This window comes from Crinia signifera, chromosome 6 (assembly GCF_055691185.1).
Source record: "Crinia signifera chromosome 6, ASM5569118v1, whole genome shotgun sequence".
In the NCBI taxonomy this organism is placed as follows: Eukaryota; Metazoa; Chordata; class Amphibia; order Anura; family Myobatrachidae; genus Crinia; species Crinia signifera.
Genome location: NC_139222.1, coordinates 21,538,289 through 21,563,407, shown reverse-complemented (window position 1 = coordinate 21,563,407; position 25,119 = coordinate 21,538,289). Strand labels below are relative to the sequence as shown.

The 25,119-nt window shown below is 46.8% G+C and overlaps 1 protein-coding gene across 1 annotated transcript in view; it reads left to right on the top strand.

The window, feature by feature from the left end:
* Positions 1-25,119, top strand: part of LOC146007462 (uncharacterized) — a 185,763-nt gene that overhangs the window by 52,432 nt on the left and 108,212 nt on the right. The gene's annotated exons all lie outside the window — the stretch shown is intronic.

Sequence of the window (25,119 nt, the reverse complement as noted above, 5' to 3'; positions counted from 1 at the left end):
CTTGCTCTGTTGAAATTATATTGGAGTACTCTGGGGATTCTTTGAAGGTAAGCCAGCTCATCCATGTGGCTGCGAAGGTCTGTGCATTATCTCTCAGGAAGGAGGTCAGGTCCTCCATGGCCATATATAGATCAATTCTGCGGAGCCAGCGGGAGACGGGAGGGGGGTCTGGGGACCTCCAATAGCACGGAATAACCGCCCTTGCTGCATTCAGTAGATGTCTAATCAATGACTTTTTGAACGTGGATATTGGTAGGTCTATGAGGTTAAACAACCAGAGCTCCGGACAAAAAGGTAAAGAAGTACCAGTTATTTTTTCTGTCAGGTTATGGATCTGGCGCCAGTACGTTTGGATATATGGACAGGACCACCAAATATGTATGTGTGAGCCCTGGGATTGACTGCACCGCCAGCAGAGATTGGGTAATGTCCTATTCATTTGGTGCAGTGTCTGCGGACATCTGTACCAACGCGAGACAATCTTATATTGGGTTTCTAGCGTCTGTATTGAGGATGAGGAGGCAAAAATATATTTAAAAATTTTGGACCACTGGTCTCCCGACAAGGCCCCATTCAACTCCCTATTCCAAGCTACTGAGTATGCTGGCATGTCATCTGCCCGGTTACTCAGGCGTATCTGATATAGTTTAGATATTAAGTGCCTCGGGGGCTCTTGTGAGAGGATCAATGATTCAAAAGGAGTAGGGTCCCATCCCTGAATCCTAGTGGGGAGGGAGGAAACATAATGTCGGATCTGGAGATAAAGCCAGAACAGGTTTGCCGGAAGACCAGCCTCCGATCGCAGGTCCGAAAAGGATCTCAGTCCCGTTTAATCTACTAACTGCCCTAGATAGGAAACATCCATCGAATTACGTATGGGGAGTGTCCGGAGGATTTCTCCTGGAGGAAACTCTGGGTTGTTTATCAAGGGGGTAAGAAGTGATGTACCCGATTTAAAAAAGGGGAGGTTCCTATAGCCACGCCAGCATTGTAGTGTGGGGGTCAGTGTTGGATGTTGTGTTGTGGGTATTTTCCTAAGCCAGGGAGCAGCCCTCGGGGATATACCCACTGCATGTCCCTCAATGGCGGGCCATTGTTTATGTTGTAGGGGTCTCGACATCTCCACAATCCTAGAAAGGTGTACCGAGTGATAATAGCTGAGAAAATGGAGAAGCTGGAGGCCCCCTCTATCCCGGCTTTGTATGAGGATTCTTTGAGAGATTCGCGGCCTTCGATTACCCCATATAAATTTTCCGACGGTGCCTTGCAGTTCTTTAAAGAAGGAGGGTGGGACTGCGATCGGCAGAGCCTGCAGTAAATACAATACTTTAGGGAGAATATTAATTTTGACCGTGTTTACTCTGCCCAGCCAAGACAGTCTGAGGGGTGACCACTTTGCAAACTCTGCTTTTATATTAGTCAGTAGTGGGAGGAAGTTGAGTTGAAAAAGGTTGGCGTTGTTCTTAGATAGCCGGATGCCTAGATATTTAATATGGTCATCCTGCCAGTGGAACGCAAACGCCTTTTTTATCCCCTCAACTGCATTGTCTGGAGCAGAGATATTCAGGGCCACAGATTTTGAATAATTAATTTTAAAATTCGATAGGCGCGCAAATCTCTCAAATTCTAACATCAGGGAGGGCATTGAGGTGATTGGGTCTGACAATGATGCCAGGAGGTCGTCGGCATAAAGTGCCAGCTTATGTTCAGTCCTACCAACTTTAACGCCCTTGATATCCCCATTTAGTCGAATCGCACGCGCCAGTGCCTCCATACACAAGACGAAGATTAAAGGCGAGAGGGGGCAGCCCTGTCGTGTTCCGTTTCTGATCTTAAAGGAATCTGAGAGCGCTCCATTAACTCTTACCCGGGCAGAGGGGGAACTATATAATGCCAAAATACGATGGTAGCAGTTTGGGCCTAGTCCAATGTGTCTAAGTACGGCTTTCATAAAAGACCAGTCTATTCTGTCGAAGGCCTTTTCTGCGTCCGTCGAAAGAAAGACCACATGTGCCTTCTGAGACCTTGCAAAGTGTATTAGATCTACTGCCTTAGTCGTGTTGTCTTTGGCTTCCCTCCCCGCCACGAAGCCTACTTGGTCTCCATGGACCAGTCCAGGGAGGAGGGATCCCAGTCGCTGCGCGATAAGTTTGGCATAGAGTTTTAGATCTGTGTTTAAAAGTGAGATTGGCCTATAGCTAGCGCATTGGACGGGGTCCTTTCCCTCTTTGTGGATTATCGAGATGTGGGCTTCTAGACTCTGAGGTGAAAAAATAGTGTCTTTGGAGATAGAATTACAAGCTTTTAGAAAAAGAGGCATTAAAGTCGAGCGAAAAGACTTATAGTAGCTTATTGTAAACCCGTCCGGGCCAGGGCTCTTCCCTGATGGGGTGTTTTTAAGGGCCTGTTCAAGTTCTTCTATGGTAAAGGGTTGGTCGAGCCACTGCATATCTGCCTCAGAGAGGCGTGGGAAATGTACTGATGTTAAATAACTGTCAACATCTTGTTTAAGGTTAAGTTCCTCTATTTGGGACAGGTCTCCCCTTAAGTTATATAAACGGGTGCAGTAGCGCACGCAGGGGGGGTTTCTGAGTACCCAGAAACCCCCCCAGGAGTCTAAGGGCACTAGGCTGAAAGCTGAGGTTCCCCTCTTTCCATGGATAAAAGAATTTTGAAAATCGGCCCTTGGGAACCAGAGATATCTGACTTCAAAGCAGTGGTCCCCATCCAAGCATGTTAATTACTCTTCCCAGTCAGATATTTCAGGTTCTGTCTAACTTAGAGTTTTTCTGAGGGTATATTCCAAAAGCTGGGACTCTCCCCCTTTGATGGACACTAGCAGCTTGTCTCTACTGTTCCCAGAACCAGAGATATCAGCCTTCCTGCAGCTGGTTACTGCTCCAGCTCCACACACCTGGTATGTAGTTTTATATACTCGTTGGCAGATTGCTCTGCCTCCTGAACTCTGATCCCCTAGTCCCCAGTACCATTTGGTAGGTGAGATTCTCTAGTTTTTAATTCCATTAAAATCTAAGAAATCTATTTCTGGGAACTGGAGATATATGCAGTCAAGCAAGCTGTCCTCCCACCAGAAAATTATGAATAATAAGCCCACTCCACTATACACCCCTCCTCTGCATATTAAACATCCTCTACCACCCTGGAAGTTAAGTATCAGGGCCCCTTCATTCAACCCAATGCCCCCTTCATTCAACCCAATGCCCCCTTCTCTCACCCCATCTCCCACCATATGTGCAGTAAAGGGGTAATTAGTGGAAATTACTGATCCAGGCCCTACAAGCTGAGCAGTTGATACCCCCTACCACCCGCGGGACATCAAAGCTTCCCCCACCCCTACCGCTGGAGGATCGGTAGGTGCCCCAATACATTGCTATGCCCAGGGGTCTACTCTGCTGTTGACGCCCCTGTATGTATATACTGTATAATATATATATGTATGTGTGTATATATATGTGTGTGTGTGTGTGTGTGTGTGTGTGTGTGTGTAAATATATATATTTATTATTATTATTATTTATATACATTTGGTCTATCTATAATACTTTAACTGACCCAGCATATACTGGGTCATCTAAGTGTCCATCTCCGTGCTTTGCTCCGCCCCTCTGGAAACCCCCTTCTGAAAATCCTGCGTTTGCCACTGGGGTGTAGTAGTCCTCAAACGCCTTAGAGATTTGCGAGAAAGTGTGGACCTTCTTACCGGAGTGATCTGTTACGTTTTGGACATATGTTTGCGATCTTTGGGCCCTAAGTGCCCTCGCTAGCATTGAACCAGGTTTGTTACCCCATAAATAGAACTTGTGTCTACACTTACGAAGTTCTAGCTTGGTTTTATCCCTAAGCAGCTGATTAAGTGATGATCTGGCCTCAGTCAATTCCTTTAGTATATCTGGTGAGAGGGAGGTCTTATGGGAAAGCTCCAGGGCCTTTATCCGCCCTAGCAATTCAATCCTCTTAGCCTCTTTTTCTTTTTTCATCATGGTCCCTAGCTGTGTGCACTTTCCCCTGACCACACATTTGTGCGCCTCCCAAACAGAAGTTGGGGACGCCAGTTCGTTGTCGTTATCCAAGATATAATCAGTGATAGCAGACGCCAACTCCCCTCTCGCCCTCACGTCTGCAAGTAGGAGTTCATTAAAGCGCCAGGACCATGCCCGCGGTGGCGCGAGGGGGATCCGGAGTTTGGTGTGGACAGGGGAATGGTCAGACCATGTGATCTGTCCCACGTCGCTGCTAATAAAGTGGTGTAGGAACTGGTGATCTACTAAGAAGTAGTCTATTCGGGAATAAACTGAATGTGAGTGTGAATAGTAAGTATAATCTTTATCTGACGGATGCTGTACTCTCCACACATCTAGCAACTGGTGTTCGTGGAGAAGCTGTTTGACCTTGCGGTGGTCTCGTGCACGCAGAGAGTTAGGGGGGGGGGTTACAGTCTAGTGATGGATCTAGCGACCAATTAAAGTCTCCTCTAAGTATCAGGCACCCTTCTCTCAGTGGCTCTATGAGTCTCAAAACTTTACCAAAGAACTGCCGTTGGCGGGTGTTAGGGAAGTAAACATTAACGAGTGTATATTTTTGGGAAGAAAGTGTAAATTTAAGCACCTGGCATCGCCCTTCTATTAAGTCATGGTGGGAGATCTCAGTTGGGTGTAGGTTACGAGACAGTAAAATGGCTACTCCTAATGTCTTGCCTGCCGGGTTGTTGCTGGTGTGTGTGGTGGGGTAGTAGTGATTATAGAGTCTGGGTGCTGCACCTTTTTTGAAATGGGTTTCTTGAATGAAGGCCACATCAACCTTCCCTGACCTGAGCTCCCTAAGTAAAGTAGACCTCTTTTCTGGTATATTTAGACCCTTTACGTTCAGGGAAAGAAGGTTAAGTGTTGGTGCATTCAAGGCCATGTCGAATAGAGTGTAAATGTGAGCATGGTGTGCAGGAGCCTACCTACCATACCCCAGGACCTGAAACGATCGAGAACCCTAGACGGGAGGTAAGGGGGGGAGGAAACATCAAGGAAAGAAAAATAAAAACAATCAACATTTCTCTTAGTGAATGCATTTGTAAACTCAAGTCAAAAAACTTAAGAAAAACATAACCACCGGCAGAGACGGCGATGCCGTTTATGGACATCCCCTCTCTGCAATTCTGTGGTTCACCCAAACTGGGGCACACGCCCGCCGCCCCCCACGCTCTAAATTCAATGTCACGCCAGTGTTAAGTCTATTATATAGTGAATTAATATACAAAATAACATTTGAATTGAGGAAGCATGCTGGTAGTGATAGAATATTATCCTAAGAAATTCAGTCTTAGAGTACTTATCTAGGGGCACCCATCTCCGGGGGACCACTCCACGTACCAGGGAGGTTATCTACTGCATCTCTCGGGGGGAAGGAAAGGAGGCAGCCTGTTCCAGGGGGCGGGGTCTACAGGCGTGGGGGGGGGGGCCAGTGGCTATCCGACTGGCCTCCTTACGCGCAATAAACACCTTCATCCAAGCCAACTGGGCCAAGCCCTCTCAAGAGTAGGATATCGTGACTTATACTATTCCCAAAAAGATTTCCCCAACGGGGGACACGCATAACCAAAGAAGGGAAAGAAAAAACATGAACCCAGGTTTAGAGAGTGGTCGTCACTCCTATTACTATGTCAATATGAGTTCTTACGAGCTCCGACAACCTTCAGTCGCCCCATCAGTGGATCATACCGCCAGGGTGGATTGGTCATCAGGTCACAGCGTCCCGGTTCGTGGAGCTGGCGGCAGGAGCTACACCGGCGTTTGCGCCCACCACTCTCCACGGCTGATCATCCGGAGGCAGGGGGGGGTCTAAACGGGTCGTCATGTGGGCCCATTCTGTAAGGAGCGGCTTAGGTATGTCCAGGGTCGAACAAAAAGACTCCTGATCGGATGGTTCTTGCAAAGTCGCTTGTCTCCCCTCATGTGATGCTTGAATGCTGAATGGGAAGCCCCACCGGAATCGGATCCGCTTCTGTTTCAGGAGGTCTGTGAGGGGTTTGAGCATGCGTCTCTGTTGGAGTGTGCTCCAGGAGAGGTCTGGGAAGATGCTTATTCTATCGCCATTGAACTCAACAGCCTCCAGCTTCCGTGACTTGGACAAAATTGCCTCTCGTTCCCTGTGGTAGTGCAGCCTACAGATGATGTCCCTTGGCTTCTCAGATTGCAGACCTCGAGGTCTCAAGGCCCGGTGAGCACGATCAAATAGGATAGCGTTGTCCGGCTCTGCTTCTAATATCTCATTAAAGATCTTTGTTAGGGCGTCAATCAGACCTGGACCCTGGACATCTTCGGAGAGTCCCCGGACCCGGAGGTTGTTCCTTCTCCCCCTGTTGTCTATATCATCCATACGACGTTGGAGGAGTTTCAGCTCCTGGGCATGGACCGCCGTTACTTCACGGAGCTTCTCTTGAAAATTCACTATTGTGTCCGTGCGGTCTTCTAAAGTTTCGACCCTCTGTGTCGTCTGGGTAAGATCAGATTGGATAGCAGACACTTCTGACTTGATTGATTCCCGTAGGGACTGTTCCAGATCCAAAAAGTCTTTTTTGGACGGGAGGTCTGCTTTCGTGGGCAGAGTGCGGAGATAAGATAGGACCTCCGATAGGGTCACCTCCGAGCCCTGAGGGGAAGGCGAGGCTGAGGAGAGATCCATTTGGAGCGGGTCAAGCGGTGACCGAGAGGCCTCTGAGGAAAGCTGTGAGTCCTCTACGGTGGGTCGGTGTTTGGTGTGAGATATCTAAATATATTTGATCGCAGCTGGCTATCGCTTTGGTTTTTAGTCACCGGTGTCTTAGAGCCTCTTTTCGTCTTCCCCATATGTAAATAGAGTGTTAGGACCCCCGGGGGCGGGTATTCTCAATGAATTAGTGAATCAGCGGCTTGTCCTCATGTTCGATACAAGAGGTGGGCAGTAGGAGGCAGCGTCAGCGCCACCCCATATTTGACGGGTGGCTAGGGGGTCATGGCCTGTCCATTAGGTCATTCAAGGCCTTGTTAGTACTGGGTTAGGCTTCTGGGCCGTCACCGCGGGCAAATCACGGTGTCTTAGTTATTTCTCACAGGACTGTCCAAAGCCTGGGCACAACGTTATGCAAGGGAGACAACTGAGGGCTGAGCGGGTTCACCGCATATATTCTTGGCCTCCGTATGTGGGGGTTAGGAAAGTCTGAGCCGCCTATTGGGGAGTTTAAACCCTTTCCAGAAGGATAATTTGTATTTTCTGGGGGGTAGTGAAAATTATGAGCCTGCAATTTGTCGGTTAGGCCACAAGATTCATTTATGGTTCAGTTAGAGTAAGGCAGTAGGGACACTGTCTCAGGTTTGCATGAGAAATGTGTTTTTTTTTTTTTTGCTCTATTAAATGGCTGCTATGCAAATCAGGTGTCTGATAGTTAGTATAAAGTGGGTTCTGCCTTTATCTGTGCTCCCCTTAATTTCTGGATCCTGCTCTATCTGCATCCAAGCTGAGCAGGTTGCTAAACAGGCCTGGGGTCTGTCGGGGTCCAGATTATTGAACTGTAGGGGTAGAGGAGAGGTGTCAAAGGGCCCAGCAGTGGCAAAGCAAAGGCTGCAGGACGTCAGGGCTTCTTATGTGGCCTCCGGCTGCGTTTTTTTTTTCTGAGGCAGGGGGGATCTCCCAGGCTGAGGGGGGGAGTGGGGGAGCGTGTAAGGCCCCCTCTAGTTAATCGGGCGTCCGGTGAGCTGAACAGGACCGGTCCTATGCACCTCCGGACCCCGTCCTGTCACTGCCGCAGCCACTGAGGGACGGGGGATTAGCAGCCACCAGCCGCGCTTTACCTTGCCGCGCGCCCGTCTCCAGTAATGGCGGACCCGGCTGCGTCCGTGCTGCGTGGGATTCCCTCTCCACCGTCAAGGTTCCAGCGCCGTTTGTCAGGGGGGGGGGGTGACTGGGGCTCACCTGGCGTCCTGCCCGCCCGTCTCCCCGCCGGTCTAGGCGCTGCGTCGGTGTCCATCCGGCGTTCGTCCACAAATCGAGGCCCCGGCTTCTGCTGGATACTAGGCCGCAACCCGCGGGAAGGCAGGAGGCCCTCCCCGGCTCCGCAACCGGTACCCCAGCTCACACCCGGAGGTAGGGGGGTCGAGGGGGGGGGCACTCTGTGGTGAGAAACGGGGTTAAGGGGTGTTTTAATCTCTTCTCTGCCCGCAGCCCGTCTTGAGTGCGTCTGCTCTGTATGGCGTCCAGGCCACGCCGGAAGAGATGAACGTTTGAAACACTGTCACCATTCATAGTATTGGCTTTGCATATACGGTGTCTCCTTTTCAGCTTGCTGAATTGTTGAGTTTATCTGCCCATACCAAATGGCTTTGCTAAAGCTTTGTGGGTAAGGCTGCAAGTGTGTTGCTTGGGTGTCAGTGTTGTAACTGCTGGTGTTTTTTGTCTTTTATCATGGACAGTATGCCTAAGGCGAAACCTGGCAAGGAGACTCCATCTCCGATGCAGCGTACCTGTAGGGTATGTGTGGACATACTCTCTCGGCAGGAGGAGGATATCTGTTCCAGGTGTTTGGCCCTTGAAGCAGATCTTCTGCTGCCTTCACAGCAGGAACCGGCCTGGGCTTCGACCTTGACTCAGGTATTGACATATTGACCGCTTGTCATCTCCTTACCTCCTGCGCCCCTGCCCCCTGTGCCCATGCCCCCTGTGGCAGTGGCCAGCACCAGTGTTGGGGCAGCTCCTGCTTATGTAGAGCCCCCTTGGTGGCAATCCTTTGCACAATCTGTGCAGGGGTTGACGGCTACTCGGGCGGGCAGGGATTCCAGGAGGCAGTGTAGGCAGCAGAGTCCCGATGCGGGTTCTCCGCGTTCCGATTCGGATTCCAGCCCAGTGGCGGAATCCGCAGGGGTCGATGACACTTTGTCCTCAGTGGAGGTAGAGTCTCTGATGCAGGAGGTTAAGGCAGTCCTCCAGAGGGAGGATGAGGCTCCTGCCCCTAAAAGTAAAGACCTGCTTTTTAAGTGTCTTAAGAAAGTATCGGCCCAGCTCCCGCCTTCGGCCCTCATGGAGGATTTATTGGAGACTGCGTGGTCTCAACCGTTTAGAAGGTTCCAGCTTTCCAAGCGACTTACTACTTTTTAACCTGTTCCTCCCACAGAGAGGGCTAAGTGGGGAAATCCTCCCCTGGCGGATGATCATGTTGCGCGATTAGCTCGCGCTTCAGTACTGCCCATTTCGGATTCTTCATCTTTGAAGGACCCCTCTGAGAATTTCCTCAGGACTGCTTTTCACAGGCAGGGGCCATTAGGTGTACCACGCTTGCCGCGTCATGGGTGGCCAAGGCAGTGTCTGAGTGGGCGGGCAAGGTGGAGAGAGGTTTGTCCGATGGCACTAGTCCTTCCTCTAGATTTTCCTCATCCACTAAGGGAGCCAAGCCCTGCACCAAGCAGCCCTGGGCTACCAGACGTCCAGTGGCTAAACAGGTCAGGGAGGTGGTCTACAGGGGCTATGCCCTGACATTCCGGTTCCCCCCTCCTCGGTGTTATTTTTGCACGGGTCTTCCAAAGGACCCAGCGAAACTACAAGTGCTACAGCTTTCCATCTGCTCTCTTTTGGACTCGAATGTCATTGTTCCAGTTCCTCAGGAGCAGAGGGGTCAGGGGTTCTTCTCCACCCTATTCTTGATTCACAAACTGGATGGTTCTCACCGTCCTATCCTGAATCTGAAGTCGCTCACTATTTTTCTGCGAGTGCCGAAGTTTCGCATGGAGTCCCTGCGTTCGATCATTCTCTCACTGGAGCCAGGGGACTTCATGGCCTCGCTAGATATACTTAACATCCCCATCCAACAGGAACATCAGCACTTTGAGGTTCGCCCTCCGGGTCGAACACCCAGTTCAGGGCGCTACCTTTTGGTCTATCTACGGCTCCCAGGGTGTTCACCAAGGTGATGGCGGTCAGGGCTGCACACCTGCACCGGCTGAGGGTTCGGATGATTCCATACCTGGACGGCCCACTGATTTTGGAAAGTCCCCAGACCTACTACGGAGTCATTTGCAGGTCGTGATTACACTTCTGTTATCTCACGGTTGGAGGATAACCTGGAAGAAATCGTTTCTTACTCCTTCCCAAAGGACACTTCACTTGGAAGCTCGGCTGGGCACTCGGTTGTAGAGAGTATATCTTCCAGAGGATAAGATCCACTCCCTTCAGAGGAAGATTCATTCCCTTATAGGTCACAGAAGGGTCTCAGTACACAAGTGTATGGGGGTGTCTTCGACATGGTAGAGTATACACAGTTTCACTCGCGCCCACTTTGGCTTTACACTCTCAGCCAGTGGACAGGAGATCATACTCGTCTAAGGAGTCAATTGATCACACTGCCCCCGAAGGTTCGCCTGTCTCTCACATGGTGGTTAAAGACAGACAACTTGTCTCAGGGCCGCCCGTTTTGGATTCCAACCTGAGTCTTGCTTACCACGGATGCCAGCCTATGGGGCTGGGGAGCGGTTGGCAATTCTCAATCTTTTCAGGGTCGCTGGACGGCTCAGGAGAGTCGCCTTCCGATCAATCTCCTGGAATTGAGAGCAATCCTTCTGGCTCTTCAGAGGTTGGGGTCCCTCATCCGAGGGTGCCCTGTAAAGATCCGGTCCGACAGCACAAAGCCTGTGGCCTTTATCAACAGGCAGGGCGGGACATACAGCAAAGGAGCGATAAAAGAAGTCTCCAAGATATTCAGGTGGGCGGAGAAGCAGATTTCTGCAATCTCTGCAGTCTTCATCCCAGGGGTTCTCAATGTTGAGGCAGACTTTTTAAGTCGACAAGATAGTGTACGCATTCCCCCTGTTTCAACTCCTACTTCGCCTTCTGTGGAAATTCAGGAAGGAGGGAGGAATGATGATCCTAGTGGCCCCAGATTGGCCCCGTCGAGGTTGGTACGCGGATCTATGGAACCTGTTGGTAGCCTCTCCTCTGAGTCTACCTCTGCGTCCAGACCTAATTTCACAGGGGCCATTCCGACACCCGGACTCGAGTCGCCTGGCTTTGACGGGCTGGCTGTTGAGGGGTCCCTCTTTAGAGGTTTTCCAGGCACTTCAATCGTCTCCTTTCGACCCTCTGGAGGAGGTGGATCTGAAATGGCTATCCTGGAAGGTGGCTTCTTGTTGGCTATTTCCTCAGCACGAAGGGGGTCTGACATGAGTGCATTATCATGGAAACCGTCTTTTCTGGTATTTCACCCGGACAGGGCGGTTCTTTGTACCAAACTGGATTTTCATCCAAAGGTGGTGTCTGAGTTTCACCTTAACCAGGAAATAGTGGTGCCTTCTTTTCCAGGTTCTTCTGAAGCTGAAGCTTCTCTTGATGTAGTCCGTGCGTTGCAGATTTATCTTCGCAGGACTAAGTCAACTTGTAAGTCGGGTTCACTGTTTGTGCTTTATGGGGCCAATAAGAGGAGCTGGCCCGCTTCCAAACAGTCCTTGGCGAGATGGCTCAGATCAGTGGTTCGCCAAGCCTATCTTTCCACACTGATTACTCCCCCGGAGGGGATTACTGCACATTCTACCAGGTCTGTGGGTACATCCTGGGCCGCTAATCGAGGCGCCTCGGCTGAACAGCTCTGTAAGGCGGCTACTTGGTCCTCTTCCCAGACCTTTATCAAGTTTTATGCATTTGATACCTTTGCATCGGCTAATGCACAGTTTGGTAGACATGTGCTTTCCGCAGTCCAGGAGCGTCCCCCACCCGTGAGGGGACAGCTTTAGGACGTCCCAGCGTGAACTCCTGTGCCCCCTAGTGGACGATAAAGAAAATAGGATTTATGGTCTTACCTTGATAAATCCCTTTCTTTGAGTCCATAGGGGGCACAGGACGCCCTCCCAGACGCACCTGGTAGCGGGGCTTCCTATGTAGGAAAGTTCAATGGCTTTAGGGCCTGTATGCTATGTGGGTGTGCGTTTGCTCTTCCTTCTTCTCTGGCTCTGCTCCTACCTTGGGCTTGCTAACGAAACTGGTGACCCAGGGTCAGGGGGCGGGTTATGAGGGAGAAGGGAGGCAGGGAGCATGCTGGGTACATTTTTGTAACCCTTTGGTGCACGCTCTGCTACCTCACCTCTCATACCCAGCGTGAACTCCTGTGCCCCCTATGGACTCAAAGAAAGGGATTTATCAAGGTAAGACCATAAATCCTATTATCTATTTGATTTGCATTGGGATCCAATCTGCATCTAATGTGCAAAAAACATTTGATGTCCATTCCATTTTCTATTCGATTTTGCTTCTATAAAGCCTATCTCACCATGTGTATGCTCTATTAGACATATATATCTGTGGATGGATTGTTCTCCATACACCCTGCCCAATCCATAGTGACTGATGTCACAACTGGGCGGGTACAATTACATGCGCCGGTCAATTCCGCTGCACATCACCGCTGCCTACTGCAGCGGGTGTATGGGAGGTCAGGAGATATCACACACAGCACCATGCACTATCTAGCTTTAGGTATGTTGACCATTGGCTGTGTTGCAGAGCTGACGCGATATGTCTGGTCATTCATAGACCTATCACTGGCTGACAGACCATCGATATATCGGCCAGTGTGTGCGCAGCATTAGACATGTTCAGTTTAAGTGATAAAACCTCCATGAACATTTGTTTCTTCTAGGATCCCCATGGCAGCCATAACACTGGGATATCATCCCTCTCCTCTAGTTTAGACAGGATGTTTTTCTAGGGACCGCCCACCTGGTGGTATATAACCTCACTCCTCCCCTTCCTCCTTGTCTTTTTCTCCTGTCTCCTAACTAGTTTGGATAGGTAGGGAGTGTTATTTTTCTTTCCAACTAGGGCTTACCTCTATCTCAGCATGGAGCTGAAAGGGGTGGCTCCCCGGGGGGAAGAAGAGTATCCGGGAGTGTGGCCTGTATAGAATCCTGCCCGTTGTATACTAGAACTTGGTACTTTTTAGGGAGTGTGGCCTTTATAGAGTCCTGCCCGTCTGTTTATTCGGCTGTAGCTGCCAAAACTGCACTGGAGCCGCATTGAGGATTGCGGACGCCGAGAGTACCAAGCCACGATGGCGCCAAGGGCCATTATGTATCTGCAGTCCACCAAGTGCTAAGAGCCACATGTCTGCTACTGAATGGCCAGAGAGCCCTGCTGTGCAGCATGACCCCAGTACAGCAACTGCCAGGTGCCAGATGCTGTGTCGCGTCCCTGGCACTTATGATCAGCACTATTCTTACTATGTCTTGCATCTTCCTAAGTCCAGAAGGCCGTGCCAGGGGGTACGCATGTGCAGAAGGAATACATATTTTAAAATGGCACTGAGATGCCTATTCTTGCAGCAAAAAATGCTAGAAGCAAGTCTCTCCTTGTGCTGGAGCACTGGAAAGATGGAAATGCCTTCCCCCCCAAAAGCCTGAAAATGCCCAAACGAGGTAAGCCCCTTTTTAAGGGCATTAGTGTTTTTATTTCTATTTAGCTGGTTAGTGATAGGCTATTTTTGTTATCTTTCTTAATGTGCCTGCACCTAAGAGAAATCCAGCTCCTTTCTCTGCATCTCTGTGATGACTGTGAGGAACAAGCTGCAGCTGTGTCTAGTCAACCTAATCTATTGCATTGGAGCTGCAGGGTTATTAGAGGTCAAGATCTCAGGCTTGTTTTAACTATGAAGGTGCTGTTTTTCCTGGAGAGGTTTCCAGTTATGGATCTGGAGAGATAAAGTTACCAGGATCTTTAATATCGTTATGGTAGAAAGTATGTTGAAAACATTTGTAAAACCATAAACTATAAAGATGTGGCCTTCAGAAAATAAAGACCTTTTTATTTGACTATAGATCCTAAGACCTACAGCATTCCATGCTGCATAGGCCCGATCCCTACAGCCATACCACTCTGCATAGGCCCGATCTCATCTGATCTTGGCAGCTAAGGAGTGTTTGAGTAGAGGCTTTCCTATTCATTAAGTGATGAAGGGGTTAATATCCAAGGAATGGCAGAGCCTTGATAAAAAATCAAGGACAATTATCCATGGTAGAACACCTGTATCCTATTGGTGATGAGCACATCCTGAACTGGTGTATTATACCTTAAGTAGATGCTGCTACTGAATGAACTTCAGGAACTACTATACCTTGGAGGAGAATGTGTCCTTTAAGGATGCTGTTGATAGAAGTTTGGAGAATTCCCTTAAATCGCATGTTCCTTTTGCAGTGGCCATTAACTCTTTTGAGTGTTAACATTTGTGGGAGATGTGCAAAATATCTGCTAAAAAAAAAAAAAAAAAAAAAAAAAAGCACAGCTCACATTTTGTTTTAAAAAAATTATCTATCCTATATAAGCCAAACATTACAAGTCATTATGATTTATAGAAATGTTTTTGGCAATGTCGCCTGTTTTGGCTGATTCACTTGGCACTCAAGGGGTTACATTTGGGTGTATCCATTTTCAGCATCTAGGTCTCTGAGTGTGGTGCTCTTCTGTGCATACTGATTATAGGATATAAAAAAAAAAAAAAAATTATTATAAATTCAACCGCTCTTTGCATAATTTCTATGTAAAGCCTCTCTGGATGTGATCTTGTTCTCAGCTTGGTCCATGGCTGCTGGAGTTACTGCAAGAAGAGTATTGAGGTTACTTATGTGACGTGCAGATGCACATTTAAAAAAAAAAAAAAAAGCAGACTGGCTACTTTTACTCTCGGAAGATTCTCTGCTACTTAGCAGGATGCTGGGATTCTTAAGCTTATGGGACAGTCTGTCAGACTACCCCAGAAAGACTGAATAGATTCCTCTCTCTAAATCATCCAGACAACAGTTTAAGGATGTCAAGAGCTATAGACTAGGCTGACAAGATAGCGGAAGAGGATCTTTGGAACATCACAACATTCCTTTTGGCAGTCATATAGGAAGAACCCAGATAATATTAACAGCTCTATTCTAGTAGGAGTCTGGGTTCTGACTTTTGTAGAAAAGTGTAAAATGTCTATTCATGACAAATGGGTCATTGGTGTAATTCAACAAGACTACAACATATCATTTCTACAGTATCCAAAGGGAAATTTTTTATTTTATTTTGAGTCCAGACTGCCGGGAAGTGAATATCAAGTGAATAGAATCGTTACCCAGAGAAAGAAAGGCCTTTACTCCAACCCGTCTTTAGGGAAGATAGGTACAGGAGGATTGAGAGTTATCTTGGATAAAGCTCCTAAATACATTGTCAGGGTAAGAAAATTTCAGTCTGAAAAACATATACTGTACTGTATTATATACCAGTCAGTCAAGAAGACAAGAAGTTCCTACAATTCTGTATACAGGACTGATGCTTCCTATTTACCTGCCTACCATTGGCCTAGTTACATTGCCAAGAATATTTACAAAGGAACTAATTACCTTGATCCCACATCTGGGAGAGCAGTGTATTCAGATTGGCCATATTTAAACAATGTTCTGGTTGCAGCCAGTTCAGAAGAAGTAAGAAATTATGTAATAAAGTTCCTGCAGCGCCATGGTTGGATCATAAATTGTGAGGAAAGGCAGTTGCATCCAACTCAGGACTGTCAATTTTTGGGTGTACATGTAGACACGAAGAAAAGTACTCTTTTTCAAAAGAAAGAAGTTCAAGGACCCAGAGTCTAACACAGGGGCTGATGATCTTCTTTAAATCTTGGTATCAAACTCCTAGGAAGGATGAAGATAAGAAGTTGGAGTATTTTTCCATATATAAGAAGTAACTGTTATAAAATTTGACGGCAGATAAGAACCACTGGGCCATCTAGTGGGCTCCTTTTAAAAATATGAAGTAACTGTACAAAGGTAAAGCATCTCTAGTCTTGTGAGCAAACAAACTTGGCAAACAGCTTTATATCCAGATCAACCTTGGTTTTTTATACTGACAACAGACACAAGTTCATCAGGCTGGGGAGCGCACATTATACATCGCACAGGATGAGTAAACTGGTCTTTTACAAAAAGTCTGATGTCGTCAAACTTAAGAGAGGCAAAATATTACTTCAAAGAATAGATCAATGCTTATCTTAGAGTCTTTTCAGCCAATGTTACGGTCATAAGCATATATGAACCATCAAAGGCCGGATGAGAAAATACATTGGCAAATACATCAGCAGAAGCAAGATCCTTTTTGGGAATTGAGCAACAGTTTTCCTGTGGTTCATAAAGAAGTTTTGGCAGCCAGATGTGGACCTGATGGCAACTCATGTCAACAAGAAGCAGACGCATTCTATTACAGATTCTATCTTTCCAGAACATATGCAGTAGACACCTTTTCTAATTCGGTTGAATTGTCACCTAGGATATGTGTTGCCTCCTTTTTTCCTCTGTCGCATCCTAAAGCCAATAGGATCAGGGGGAGGATATAGCAGTCCTCCCCATTTTGGCCAAGGAGAATGTGGTTCACAACAGCCTTAAAAAAGGCAATGCAGGTACCCTGGACATTACCAATTATGCCAGACCTTCTACATCAGGGTCAGATATACCATCTAGATCCAGCACGATTATGCTTGGAGGATTGGTGATTTGAATGGAACCTGTTAAGACAGAAGTTTTTGTCAGAGCAAGTAACCCAGATTCTATTACAAGAAAGGAAGTTTTTTCGCACACCTATTATAAGGAACTCTGCGATGGCGCAAGTCCTACAATTCCTGCGTAATGGTTTCTCTCCAGGCCTAACTCTTTCACCCATAGAGGACAGATAGTGGCCTAAGTGTACTCCTAGATAGGAGATTGGCAGATGGTATTGTAATTAAGAAATTCTGCTACACCATTAAAATAATGTGTCTGCCCATCGAATCCTTAGTGGTTCCTTGGGACTTGAATTAGGTCGTATGCATTAATGAAACAACTCGTTGAACCATTACTAGAAAATCCTATCAAATTCTTGACTTGGAAGATTGTGTTTTTAGTAGCAATTATGTCTGCGATTGGAGTATGTGATTTATAGGCTTGTGGATTTAATAACCATACCTAAACCTTTTGCTGGATAAAGTTGTACCTAGGATGCATGCAAATATTTCTACCCTAGGTGATTACTGGTTCCATCTGAATCAGGATATTGTACTACTGGCTTTTCATCATGAACCTAAGAACAAGAGAGATGAAGACTGGTATACACCAGACCTAGTCAGAAGTATTGGCATTTACCTAAACAGAATGACATAAGATCATCAAAACATTTATTTGTGATCATAGAAGAAAATAAGAAGCTTGTGTTCCCACAATTCAGACCATCTCTATATGGATTAGAGACCTGATTATATTCATATAAAAAAAAAAAAAAAAATTAGGTTTGAGAGGTTCAGGTGTTAATCAAGAAACACTCAACCAGAGCTGTGGAGACTTCATGGCCCAGGAAGACTCAGGTTTCCAGAAAGGACATTTGTGAAGCAACACCTTGGTCATCTATTCATACGTTCTCTAAACATTATGCTTTAAATGTTGCTACCGCCCACTTGGGGGTCCTGTCTTGCAAGGTCACTTGCTAAGTAAATCATATTGCATTTATGGTTTCCCACCCTGTATTCTGCTTGGGTATGTCCCAGTGTTATGGCTGCCATGGGGATCGTAGAAGAAAGCAGCGAATTATACTCACCGATAATTCCATTTCTTCTTAGAGATCCCATGGCAGCCATCAGAATGCCCTCCCCTTGTAGTGTTTTTCCAGGGACCTAAATACGGAGACACTCGAAAGACAAGGAGGAAGGGGAGGAGTGAGGTTATATACCACCAGGTGGGCGGTCCCTAGAAAAACATCCTGTCTAAACTAGAGGAGAGGGATGATATCCCAGTGTTATGGCTGCCATGGGATCTCTAAGAAGAAATGGAATTATCGGTGAGTATAATTCGCTGCTTTCTCAATCACAATCCTGTCTGTTGTCATTCATCTGTTTCCTGTAGATGGGCGCACAAGCAGGAATACCTCGGAGGGAGATCTCATTGTGTCTCCAGGTTATATACTAGAAGATAAGAACATCAGACAAGAGTCTCCAGAAGAAAACCCCATTATCCCCAATACACCCCCAACATTTCCCATTGCAGATATTTCATCTGGTCCCTCTAGTCATGAGGAACCTTCTCCTGATCATTCAGACCTTACTACACACAGTACAGACCATAAAGATGATACAGTATCATCCAGTTCTGAGATTGGTAAGAGTTCTATACATCCGTCAGATTCTGTTTTACATCAGAGTCATCAAACAGGGGTGAAACCATTTCCATGCTCTGAGTGTGGGAAATGTTTTAACAATAAAGACCGTCTAGTTAAACATGTGAGACTTCACACAGGCGAGAAATTACTTTCATGCTCTGAATGGGAGAAATATTTTACTGATAAATCCGCTTTTATTACACATAAGAGAAGTCACACAGGTGAGAAACCATTTTCATGCTCTGAATGTGGGAAATGTTTTGCACATAAATCATCTCTTGTTACACATGAGAGAAGTCACACAAGTGTGAAACCATATTCATGCTCTGAATGTGGGAAATGTTTTAGAAAGAAATCAAATCTTCTTAACCATGAAAGAATTCACACAGGCGAGAAACCATTTTTATGCTCTGAATGTGGGAAATGTTTTAGAAGGAAATCAAATCTTGTTATACATGAGAAAAGTCACACAGGTGTGAAACCATATTCATGCTCTGAATGTGGGAAATGTTTTAGAGCTAAATCAACTCTTCTTAAACATGAGAGAAATCACACAGGTGAAAAACCATTTTCATGCTCTGAATGTGGGAAATGCTTTAGCGAAAAATCAAATCAAGTTAGACATGAGAGAAGTCACACAGGTGAGAAACCATTTTCATGCTCTGAATGTGGGAAATGTTTTGCACATAAATCATCTCTTGTTACACATGAGAGAAGTCACACAGGTGAGATACCATTTCCATGCTCTGAATGTGGGAAATGTTTTACACAGAAATCAACTCTTCTTAAACATGAGAGAATTCACACAGGTGCAAAACCATTTCCATGTCCTGAATGTGGGAAATGTTTTAGCGAAAAATCAAATCAAGTTAGACATGAGAGAAGTCACACAGGTGTGAAACCATTTTCATGTTTGGAATGTGGGAAATGTTTTACACATAAATCAGCTGTTCATAAACACCAGAAAACTCACACACAAATAGTATAGGGTGAGATTTAATAGGATGAGAGATTCAGAAAGTGAGAGATTTGGTGAGAGAGAAATCTCCAGTTTTTATAAAGCGGCAATCATTTACACTTCAAAATCAAACTGGTTTAGCAGTGTTAATGATTGCCGCTTTAAAAAAACTGGAGATTTCTCACCAAATCTCTCACTTTCTGAATCTCTCATCCTATTAAATCTCACCCATAATTTTAATTAACTGATCTACATGAAACGGAAGCATCAATACTAAATTCCTCTATCATCCATTGTATGTGGATTCTTAGATACAGTGTCTAGGTAAACTTTCCTATGCCGAAATTGAATGTCTAACAGGGTCAAAATGTCGACCTGAAAAGGTCGACATGTGTTTTTCACATTTTTTGGTGTCAGTGTTGACATGGACTCCCAATTAGTGTAAAGCATAACCTCTTGGTTCCCTCTCCACCCTTGGTGCAAGTTACACACATGTAATGCCGGCGGCCACATCTGATTGGCTGAATACATCTGTCATTTATGCTGATGTTCCAGTTCTATTGCTGCTGTGATGTATTGCCATGGTTACAGTGACATGAGCGATCAGTGTGCAATAAGACTCCATGTCTCCTAGTCTGACTGTATATGGGAAAGCAGCTGGTGTATGTATTACTGAGTCATTATATAACCGCATTGTTGTACCTGTGATTTATGTATATCGGTATCTCTGTAATATATATGTAATAAATACACTGTGTGACCCTGTACTGTAATGTGTGTGGTGTATACTGATATTTGGGCCATCACTATGACTCTGCGCCTCTTCTCACACCCCCGGGCACCTATGTAGGAGGTGCATGTGCTGGGATTGCCGAGCCGGCCACGTTCCGTGGTACTCACAGCCCACGAGCCCAGCACCATGCAGCTTTATGGATCCCATTTGGCATCCGGTACTTAGACACAACTCCCGGCCACCTCCACATGAGCCCCATAATGTGGGATCTGTTACTCTGTCACTGGGGTCAGAGCTGGGAGATAATGTGTTCCCACAGGGCAGGTGCAGGTGTCTGATGCTATGTGGCAGGATCTGTACAACTGCCCCCATTATATAACATGAGACACATAGGGGGGGGTGTACTAAGATGGGCATATACGGCAGATCCCGATACAAATGGAAAGAAATGAGATTGGCCGTATAAGACCCAATAATACGAATGGACCATACATTTACAGAGATGTCATATTCTCCTCATTTGTATTTTCCGATGATGTAGTCCATATTCTGTTACCGGTGGGTTAAAGTTCGAGGGGACCAAGATGGCTGGATCCCAGAAAAGTACTTCAATAAATTACTTTAGTTTTAAAGTACACTTACTGTATTTGCTGGCGTATAAAACTACTTTTTCCCCCTGAAAAACATGCCTCCACGTGGGAGGGTCGTCTTATACGCCGGGTGCACTTGTACAACAAACTATATTTTGAGTGGAAATATTGGGGGAGGGTCGTCTTATACGCCGGCAAATACGGTATCTACCGTTATGATCAGCAGAATTTCCAATACAGCATACGGTACTTGTGTATTATCTGGGCGCCCGATTTTTTTCATCTTATGTGATTGTACAACCAAAAATCGGTCGCATCGCATGTGATGCGACCGATTTTGGACCCGAATTTTTTATTGTACAGGCACCCAGATGACTAATTCCTATGTTAAATGCCCCCCAGACCCGATTTTTGATTGTACACCTACCCTGATGGGTAATGCCTATGTCAAATGCCCCCCATTGTTAACGCCACCCCACGATCAACACCAACCCGAAGCGTGGCGAGCGCAGCGGTACGCGTCCTCCAACCTTTTCATACCCCCACTATCCACATCGGCGTGGAGTTGATTTTATATAATGTGGCGAGCCCCGCGGGATACGAGCCCAAAGCGTGGCGAGCGGACGTGGAATACATGTTAAGTAATCCGTGTCCCCTCGCCACGCTTCAGGCTCGTATTCCACGTCCCCTCACGGGGCTCGCTGCGCTTGCCACACTATATAAAATCAACTCCACGCCGACGTGGATAGTGGGGGTATGAAAAGGTCGGAGGGTGCTGCGCTCGCCACGCTTCGGGTTGGAGTTAACAATGGGGGGAGGGGATTTTACCTAATAATTACTCATCTTGGTGGGTATACAATTAAAAATCGGGTCAGGGGGGCCATTTAACATTGAGTACAATGTAAAAATCGGGTCGGAATGTCCAAAAAAAACCAAAATCGGGTCCCATCGCATGCCTTAAGTACTGGCATGCGATGAAAAAAATCGGGCACCCACATATTACACAAGTACCCAGCTTACACATCAGCAAACTCAGGAGCCCCGCCCCCTGCATCAAGAGGCTGAGTTGGTTTCTTCCTGGCACTTCTGCAGTCAGTGTTCATCCAAGAATGAGGCTACCCTAACACTGACAGGGTCCTGGTTATATAAGCTACAGAAGCTACCCTAACACTGACAGGGTCCTGGTTATATAGGCTACAGAAGCAACCCTAACACTGACAGGGTCCTGGTTATATAGGCTACAGAAGCTACCCTAACACTGACAGGGTCCTGGTTATATAGGCTACAGAGGCTACCCTAACACTTACAGGGTCCTGGTTATATAGGCTACAGAGGCTACCCTAACACTGACAGGGTCCTGGTTATATAGGCTACAGTGACTACACTGACAGGGTCCTGGTTATATAGGCTACAGAGGCTACCCTAACACTGACAGGGTCCTGGTTATATAGGTTACACAGGCTACCCTAACACTGACAGGGTCCTGGTTATATAAGCTACAGAAGCTACCCTAACACTGACAGGGTCCTGGTTATATAGGCTACAGAAGCTACCCTAACACTGACAGGGTCCTGGTTATATAGGCTACAGAGGCTACCCTAACACTGACAGGGTCCTGGTTATATAGGCTACAGAGGCTACCCTAACACTTACAGGGTCCTGGTTATATAGGCTACAGAGGCTACCCTAACACTGACAGGGTCCTGGTTATATAGGCTACAGTGACTACCCTAACGCTTACAGAGTCCTGGTTATATAGGCTACAGAGGCTACCCTAACACTGACAGGGTCCTGGTTATATAAGCTACAGAAGCTACCCTAACACTGACAGGGTCCTGGTTATATAGGCTACAGTGACTACCCTAACACTGACAGGGTCCTGGTTATATAGGCTACAGAGGCTACCCTAACACTGACAGGGTCCTGGTTATATAGGCTACAGAGGCTACCCTAACACTTACAGGGTCCTGGTTATATAAGCTACCATAAAACTGACCGGGTCCTGGTTATATAGACTACAGAACTCCTGCGTAAGCTGTTTTATAAGTGCAAGGACTAAAGTGTAATATCATAAATGTAAATAACAGTAGAGGGCGCTATTGCCTGAATTATGAATGTTCAAACTGATGTACTGACAAATGTGTACATAGGATTACATAGATTAAAGACACAATGTGAATGCAATGTCCCAGGATTGAGAAGAAAGGACAAAAACACGTGACTTGGTTTAGTCTAATACAACCAGTGACCGTTGTCTATTGGGACAAACATGTTAGAATCTAAAACCGCCTCTATCATCTAATAAGAGAATATACAGATATCCCTTCTTGTCCTACAACCATTTACATTAATGAAATAAACACCCACCTTACTTCTAAAGATTATATCATATACAAAAGCAACAATACCTGACATCAGACTTAAATGAGCAATGACAATATATTCATCAGTCCTGATACATTCCACCCTTGGTCTCAGGTAGTTTTCCACCATATACCTTCCAGGTTTCTCCTGTGGGGAGACCTCTGTTGTCCTGTATTGCACCAGGGCATCTGAGATTTCATTGCCTTCTAGCCCAGTGTGTAATAGACATGTCCCACAGACACAGGCCGTCCATAACACTGGTTATATAGCTCAGTTTCCAGCTTGGTGCTACAACAAGGCGAGCATCCATGTCATCCATCCTTGGGATACAGTACAGCTGTTGGTGTTAATGATGATGATGGGAGGAGCTTTGGTTTCTTCCAGCAGCCTGACTACAGCATGTAGCTCTGCTTACTGACATGTTCCTTCCTCACCACCCCCATGTATCAGTTCTGGGTGCTTCCTGTGGAGACCACTGTTGCTGACCACTCTGTGGACCTGATGCAGTGTATTGCTTGGGCAGTCTCTTGTATGGACGCTCCACCTCTTTCCGACAGGAACCACTTCCATTCCTGCAGCATCTGCTCCTGGGCCATGGCTGTGTGTGCCTAGGCCCTTGCGCCTCACCCACCCTGCCACTGGTAAGTCAGTGCGTATAGTGACCGGTTGTGGCATGATGATGCTCCCCACATGCTGGAGGGCAGTGTATGCTGTCTGTGGGTGTGGTAACTGCTTGGTCCAAAGTTCAATAGGAGTCTTCAGTTCAGTACTCTGGGTGGCAGTGGAGTCAAATGCTCTTCTGCCATAGACCCAGTCATACCAGATGAGGTGCCTACTGCTAAATCCAGGGGTGCTTTCATGTAGGTGGGAGCTGACTGGACAAACATACAGAGATCAGGTCCTTCCCGCTGTATTACACTCACTCCCCCACCTCATGGATTTGCAACTTTCACCAAACGTCGAACACACCCTAACAAATATACCTGCTGAATACTCTCTCTAGTAGTGTGCCACGGTGAGGTGGGCATCATCTGTATTTTTATTACTTCACAAGTCAATAATGTCCAGGTACCATCCCTACTGTGAAACCTCTGCGCCTGTAAATGCACCCGGGGATCTATTGGCAAAGTTCCCATTTGTGCCGTTTCTGTGGAAATTAACTTAATTGAATCTCCACCCTCCTCCCACAACCGGAGTATCCCTGTAGGATTTGTAGCATATTTAAATCAAAGGGTGAGGTATAGGATCCAGACAGTCATTAGCCCAATGTCAGGATCCTGACTGCCCGAACTCAGGCAGCAAGGGGAGTGCAACAAAGCCCCTTGCGGGCTCGGTGCTCTCACCACCTATTCAATTCTTCCTCTATCATGTCATGGACCCCCGTGAGGGAGGATAGCCAGGGGCCGTTGGGACCCCAAGTGTCGGGGTTTTAACAGTCAAGATCCTGACTGTCGGGCACCCATATCAAATCACTCTTATTTCCCATCTTCAATCACTATGGGAGCTTTCTCTGTCTTTGATGCAGTAGCTTCCTTCTCACAAACCGCTGGTCGTGTTCCTTGTATAATTACAGGTATAGCTTTAGGGGGGTTTGTATACAGCGGATCCCTGATAAACATTTGACGTATGGGTCAGTCAGTGTGAGAAGTATTGGTTAGTGGGTCTGTCAGTCAGTCCGTGTGTAATGTATGGGTCAGGTAGTCAGTGTGAGACATATGGGTTTAACGGGACAATCAGTGTGAGACTTATGGACTAGTGGGTCATTCAGTGTAAGACCTATTGGTCAGTGTGTCAATAGATCAGTGAGACATATGGGTCAGTCAGACTGTGTGATACGTGTTGGTCAGTGCGTGTGAGACTTATGGGTCAGTCCGTGTGAGACTTATGGGTCAGTCCGTGTGAGACTTATGGGTCAGTCCGTGTGAGACTTATGGGTCAGTCCGTGTGAGACTTATGGGTCAGTCCGTGTGAGACTTATGGGTCAGTCAGACTGTGTGATACGTGTTGGTCAGTCCGTGTGAGACTTATGGGTCAGTCAGACTGTGTGATACGTGTTGGTCGGTCCGTGTGAGACTTATGGGGTCAGTCAGACTGTGTGATACGTGTTGGTTGGTCCGTGTGAGACTTATGGGGTCAGTCCGTGTGAGACTTATGGGGTCAGTCCGTGTGAGACTTATGGGGTCAGTCCGTGTGAGACTTATGGGGTCAGTCCGTGTGAGACTTATGGGGTCAGTCCGTGTGAGACTTATGGGTCAGTCCGTGTGAGATGTATGGGTCAGTTAGTCCGTGTGAGACGTATTGGTCAGTCAGTC